This window comes from Neomonachus schauinslandi, chromosome 9 (assembly GCF_002201575.2).
Source record: "Neomonachus schauinslandi chromosome 9, ASM220157v2, whole genome shotgun sequence".
NCBI lineage: Eukaryota > Metazoa > Chordata > Mammalia > Carnivora > Phocidae > Neomonachus > Neomonachus schauinslandi.
The window spans coordinates 98,246,581-98,253,939 of NC_058411.1; the positions used below are offsets into that span (position 1 = coordinate 98,246,581).

General features: G+C 43.4%; 1 protein-coding gene across 3 annotated transcripts in view; it reads right to left on the reverse strand.

Annotated features, from left to right (window-relative positions):
* The window catches only part of MYO1E (myosin IE), a 190,320-nt gene that overhangs the window by 130,144 nt on the left and 52,817 nt on the right, over positions 1 to 7,359 (reverse strand). The gene's annotated exons all lie outside the window — the stretch shown is intronic.

A 7,359-nucleotide genomic window follows, 5' to 3' on the forward strand; every position in this document is an offset into this window, starting at 1 on the left:
TGATCATAGAGCAAGTGTGTGAATAAATAAAATAAAATACTATAAATGCTCTCAAGGAAAAAAAAATTAAATAAGAAAAGTTTCCTTCAGACTTCCTCTCTAAGGAAACCACAATTCACAACTCTTTCGCTTGGTACAGTTCACAAGCTTAAGTGTCTATATTCAGCTTTGAAAAACCTATGCCGATTTCTCTAGTTTAAAAAAAAATGTAAGTGAACCAATCATTGACTGTTGGTGGGTAAATTTTGTTCGGTGGGTAGGTTTATTTTGAGTGGCTGTGAATAAAGGTAAGGGTGATTTTATTTTATTTTATTTTGTTGTATTTTATTTTATTGGACATTTAAACTTTACACCCTTAAAAAAGAAAAAAAATCCGTGGTGGTTTTACAGGGCTCAGCTTTCAAGAGTGGTTTGAATATTTTTAAACATACTCAATTGGCATTCCCCTGGTCTCCAAATCAAAACTCTGTGCCACCTTTTCTTTTTTTTTTTTTAAAGATTTTATTTATTTATTTGACAGAGAGAGACACAGCGAGAGAGGGAACACAAGCAGGGGGAGTGGGAGAGGGAGAAGCAGGCTCCCCGCAGAGCAGGGAGCCCGACGCGGGACTCGATCCCAGGACCCTGGGATCATGACCTGAGCTGAAGGCAGTCGCTTAACCAACTGAGCCACCCAGGCGCCCTGTGCCACCTTTTCTTAAAGATATTTTTTCTGCAGCACTTTCTGGCTATGGGTAAGTTTATACACTTTCTGGTTGTAGAGCCGTTGTTATTATTATTTAAACTGACGTGAAATGCACATCAGCGGGCAGGCATAGGAGTCATGAAATTAAGTGTTTTCGGGGAACAAAGGTAAAGTTGGGCACCAGGATGGACAAGCATGCGCACTGCTACAGATGATGGGAGGCCGAAAACAACGTGTCCTTCCTTTCTATTCTGTTTTGCCCCATTGTGTTTTGAATAGACTGAATTACTGCCCAGCTTTGGGGCCCAGCCTCTGAAAGGCCCCATTGTAAGGGATATGCTTTCCCCCAGTAGAGTTAAGGTTGCTGTAGTAAACTTCACCATGAATTTCCTCACCAGTGTGATGAAAATCTCAACTGAATTGCGACATTACTATAGTTAGAAACAAGACTGCAAAATGAGCCTGGCTCTACCCATTTAGGGGGTCTTTTCTTATCTGAACCTGACCCCCGCTCCGCTGCCTAAGTCGTCCACATGGCCAAAGAAGGGAGTGAATTTCTAGAAGCCAGAGCTTGAGAATCGAACCTGCAGAGTATAAGGGAGGGTCTCTCCCACTGGCGTGCAAGTGGATGGGAAAATGGGAGCTTGCAGACCAAGGCAGAGGCCTTCCAGTTCATGAGCTACCTCAACCATAGAGTTGGCTGGGTTAGGAAAGCCACTTTTCTGTTGCTGAGCAGGGAGGGATGGGTAGCCAAGGTCCACATGCCACAGGAAAAGAATAGGTCTGCATTTCATTTGGAGAAACAGTTCAGGATTCAGCAGTGCCCCTTTTATTCTGCCATGAAGAAGAGGCAGAAAGCAATCACCCCAATTTACCAGATGGCACACTAAACTAGAATGAACCTCCTGTCCAGTGAACTCCAGTGTATCAAGCAACATTCTAAGCTATTCACATGTACGAACTCATTTACCTGTCCCAACAGACCTAGAAAGTCAGCATTATTATGAATCCCCATTTTAAGGATGAGAAAGACCAAGCTCAAAGAAGTTACATCACTTGCCCCAGATCAACACCAGTGAGCAAATATTCTCCTTCCAGAATCTATACTCAGAATCCCTTCTTTATTGAACTTTTCCACATTTGGCACTGGGTGTTCGGATCCAGAGCTCTGGGGCTTAGGAACAAGAAATGGGCCAGGAACATCAATCTGAGAGTCCTCCATTGGCTACTAAAAAGTTGTTGCCATAGACATGCATGAGACTGTGCAGGACAGGAAGCAAACAGGAGATAAGAAAACAAAGGATGGGAAGCACTTCATTCATTCATTCATTCATTCCAACAGTTATATGCCTCCTAGAAGCCAAGCACTGTTCTTCTAGGTGCTGGGGTAATACTTGCGGACTATACCAACGAGGCTCCTGCTTTCATCACGCATACTTTCATTGGTGAGGCAGAAAACAGTTAGGATATAGATAGATAGGAAAAATAAAAGCCGCCAAGTGAGGCCAGAAGGCCAAGGCTGAGTACTTGCTTGGCACTGGACACAGGAAACAGGCAGCCAAGATGGAATCCCCATCAGAGGGTGCAGCCCAGGTCACGCAGAAAAACTGTCTTCCTTCCAGAGGAAACAGGCCTAAACTCCCGTAGTCAGATCCCCATCCAATGAGAGAAATAACGCCACCTCTAATCTGTATATTGCTTCCAGTGCCTCGCTACTTGGCTGTTTATCATCCCATCTGAGTCCTAAAGCAGCTCCGAGAGGCAGGCAGGGAGCAGGTATAATGATCTCCATTTTACAGCCTGGATCAGCTGGCAAAATTTCCCTGATATTTTAGAGGACCCCAGAGGAGTGGTGGGAGATTTGGGGAGGACAGGAGACCAAATTTCCGGTTGGGCTCATCAGCTTTAGGGAACATCCCTCTGTTTATCTGTCTAGCATGATAATGGCTATGTCACTCATGGCGGGATATCATTAAACTGGGCTGTGAGTCTCTCTGTGTGCTGCATTTCGCCTACTTAGAAATAAAAGAGGGGGCCAGAGGAGGGACCCAGAACCACCAGCAGAGCTTGACTGCTTTTAAACCTGGAGACAGGGGGAAAACAAACAGCTCTTGAAAAACACAATTTCTAAGCTTACTTAAAGGTGGCGATTCCAGCCTGAAAGCCTCTCAGCTGGGTAATACAGCACCCTAAAGAAAAGGCAAAATTATCAAGGCACAGGCCCTACTCGATGCCAACTTCTAAGTAAAATGAGGCATTACAGTAACTCAGCCCACAGCAACTTCCCGTTTTAACCGATGTTTCCTGTTTTCTATGCTGGGCATCATAAGGATATTCAGAACCAGACCCAGAGTTCACAAGCCGTCCCTTCACTGGGCTACATTCTTTTCTGTTCACTCATCGCATTATGTGCAACATGACAACCCAAAACAGATCTGTTTTCCTACTGACCTCAATTTGCGACCACCATTACTGCTGCTGAAAGAATTCTTGGCTCTGAGGGGCTGACTGAGATGGGGAGAAAAGCCAGCCCACCCAGCAGTCGCCCAGGCCTGCTGCCCTTGAGATAGAATTGGGACCTGCTTGGTTGGTGTCTCCGCAGGAATCGTCCACAACTGGCTGGGAGGATTTGATTTAGGAGTCAGGAGAAGAGGCAGAAAGGGGACAAAAATCTCTTTCCAGCCCTTCTGGCTGATTGCTGACCCATCCCAGCATAGAGGAGACAACAGATTTTCTGTTCATTTTGTGTGTTTATGATCGTAGAATAAGAAAAGTATGGTTTTTTAAAACCATTTTTTAAAAATAATTTTGCCATTTCAGAAAAGTTACCAAAAATATACAAAGGATTCTCCTACTTGTTACCAACTGGTAACATTTTGCCACACTTGCTTCCTTTCTGTCCCCCTCTTTCTCTTCCCCCCCAAATATGTAGATTTTTTATATAAACCAGTTGAAAACAGGTTGTATACATCATGCCCTCTTGTTCCTTAACACTTCAGTATATATTTCCTAAGAAGGGGCTTTTCTTATATAACCACAGTAAACAATCTCAGGAAATGGAACACTGATAACTGTAGATGCCATACTTTTTATATAAGTCAATATTCCAATTTCATCAATTATCCCAATAATGTCCTTTGATAAGATTTTCTTTTGCTTGGTGCCAGATCATGTATTGCATTTAGTTTTCTATTTCTTTAGTCTCCTTTAATTTCTAACAGCTCTTCAGCTTTCCTTCATCCTTCATAATGTTGACATTTTCAAGAATTTGGGCCAGTTATTTTATAGGATTTCCCTCAGTTTGGGTTTGTCAGATGTTTCCTCATAATTAGATGCAGCTTTTGCCTTTTTTTTTTCTTTCGGCTAGACTTCTAGTCAAGTGATTTTGTGTCCTTCTCAGGGTATCATGTCTGGAGGTACACGATGTTTGTTGATGTTTGTGGGTGATACTCATTTTTGTCACTTGGCTAAGTACTGTCCCATTTCCCCACTGCATAACTTCTATTTTTTCCTGTTGTAACTGCTAAGCAGTTTGTGGGAAGAGACTTGGAGACTATGTAAATATCCTGTTCCTTATCAAACTCTGACAACCAGCTTTGATGGAATTAGAATTTTAAACCCACTTATTTGGCATTCGAGGAGCATGCATTATTCTCAGATGCTGAGTGTTTCAGACAGACAAGGGCTATGGAGCATCTATGTGGGCTTCTCAGGGGCACTGGTAGCTGGTTTCTTCACACCTGCTGGGTTCCAGAGAGGCTGAGGTTGCTGGGTGGCTGTGCTCTCCATCTGTGACCGCGAGTTCCATCTACCTCCACAGGGCGTGAAATAATGCATTCCTAGAAGCTGAACTAAAAACCAGAAGTACGAGTCAAGGGGATTCTTAATGGCCCAGGCAGCACCATGGGAAGAGGTGTACAGGTAAAATCGGGTCTGCCCATATGCAAAGCTATTATGTGAGGATGTTTATCTCTGATTTCCTTTGTCAGGGTGCCTAGGAGCCTCCTCCCCACCCTAATCCCATCTCTCCTCTCCTTAGCTCCAATGCTGTTGAATGAACATCTATCTACTTAAATGGGACTTGGAGGAAGTTCTTTTGGACCAGAAAGCTTAAAGCCAGGTAGGGAGAAGTGGGTTGGGGGTAAAGAACGATGTGAATGAAAAGGATGAAGTCCAACCAGTCAGTTCAAAGAGGCTGCCAACATTGGTTTTGAGCCACAAACAGGGAAGACCTTTATGTCCAACCTTAGATTCCAGACATTCTTGTTCCCACAAGGGAATCTGCTACCGCCTGGGATAGTCCTTAAACATTTTCTTTTTGTTGATAATGATTGTGTGGAAATAGTACCTCAAAGGACGTTATTATATAAGAACCACCAGCAGGAAAAAAAAAAAAAAAAAAGAACCACCAGCAGGGGCGCCTGGGTGGCTCAGTCGTTAAGCGTCTGCCTTCAGCTCAGGTCATGATCCCAGGGTCCTGGGATCGAGCCCCGCGTCCGGCTCCCTGCTCGGCGGGAAGCCTGCTTCTCCCTCTCCCACTCCCCCTGCTTGTGTTCCCTCTCTCGCTGTGTCTCTCTCTGTCAAATAAATAAAATCTTTAAAAAAAAAAAAAAAAGAGCCACCAGCAGATGGCCGCTTCCACAACCAGAGCGGCCAGAACAGAACCTCGGATGAAGCCCAAACAGTCTGAAGGGCAAGTTATCACGGAAATAAAGACCAATGAGTTTATCTGGAGACCGAAGATTCTCCTTGCCCTGTCAGTATTACAGCCACATGAGTTAAAAGCCTGGAGCCCATTTCTAAAAGGGATGTGTGGGTTAGTGATTTAATAGTGCTGAACCAACACTGGAAAATTAAGCCTTATGCTTTCCAGATAAAAAGTTTCTATCTAAGATTTATTTTTCCTCTCCTAGCTAGAATCATGAGATATAAAGTATTGGTAGCGTACTCCGAAATTCTGAAGGATTCATAAACATAAACAGGAATTCGCAACATGAATAGTAATTTCAAGGATGGTATTCTTTCCAGAACAATTGTACTCTGTGGTCTTTTTCCTCAACCACATCCTATGTTTTTCACCGATTCAGTCACTTAACCCAGGCAACAATACCTGTGCTGGGTACTGTGCCAACCCTGGGGATAAAGTGATTTTTTTAAGAGATATAAAGGCTTACAAATTAATGACTCGAGTCTGCAGTTGCAGTTCAAGTGGGAAGAGCGATTCCTGTTGATGTAAGATTCAGCTCTTTCCTTACATAAAAATACTGAATGAGCTGGTGACTACCAGGGAGAAGAATGTCCAGTGCAGTTCACACCTCCTTGCAAAATATTCCCCTGGCTGCCAGGTAAGCTGAGAAGACATGAATTCACACAAATCATTGAACTTGATCTTCGCTGACAAGTGAATTCTAACATGAATGACCCCATTTTAAGAACTTTGTAGTTAATTTCTTTTTAAAGATTTTATTTGTCAGAGAGCACAAGCAGGGGGAGCGGCAGGCAGAGTCGGAGAAGCAGGCTCCCCGCTGAGCAGGGAGCCGGATGCGGGGCTCGATCCCAGGACCCTGGGAGCATGACCTGAGCCGAAGGCAGACGCTTAACCGACTAAGCCACCCAGGTGCCCCAGTTAATTTTATTTTAGAAACACCAGCCCAAGCTCTGTCAGACAATGATTAGCTCGAACCATCATTTACTCCATTTAAGGTAAATTGGTTTGATTTTCCCTAAAATTGTGGGTTTTTTCGACTTCAAACATTATTTTTAAAAAAATCACAATGCCTAAGTATGAGACTCAGAAATTTGGTGTGAGGTTATGCTATACCATCTCCCCTCTGGCAAGAGGTTTTAAATATCCTGACTGGAATCCCTAAATCTTTAATGTGATGTAAGATCTTTGTCAGATATAGTTTGTCACCACTGAGAAGCTGAAAAGGCATTTGAGCAACTGTTTACTACAGACCAGTCAGCTACTCCATAATTGATCACCAGGTAAAGCACTAAGTGTTACATGCAAGGCTTTGGGTTCTCTTGAATCTCTTCTAGAGGAGAATCTACGGCAGCTCCTCCCAGCCAGTAGGTCCAGCAAGACCAGTCCTTGGAGCAACACTGAGGGTAGACTGGAGCCAGTCCAGCAAGACCAGTCCTTGTTCCCAGGGCTCTGCCTGTCTGGCCCACGCCGAAGGCTGTCCCCTTTCTGACATCTTTATTGGCAAAAGATACTACCAAGCATTCAGAACCATTTAACAGAATCTACCACCATTCTTAGCCACCCATCCTTCCCATCTACCCACCCCCTCACTCTCAGACTTAATCAAGAGAGGAAGTGAATCTACCCTTGATGCTGTCATAATTTTTGAAATCTGGAAGTGGGTCCCATGATGTGAAAGGAAGTTAAACGCTAGAGGAAGACAATGAGTTCCTACAATGGTCTAGAAACCTGTGATTGCCTTCGAGTTATAAATCTTCCAGGGTTCTAATTTAAAAAACAAAAACATTCTCCAAATGCCCCTCTGTTGTTGGAGGTATGGTTATCAAGAAATTTTGTTAGGCTTTCTTGAAGGGCTCATGGACTAACTCTAAGAGAATATCCAAATGATAAAATCATGATAACAAAAGTAATAGAAAAAACAAACTCTTTGAGTAGGCTTATTTTATACTTTTTTTCTTTTTCATTT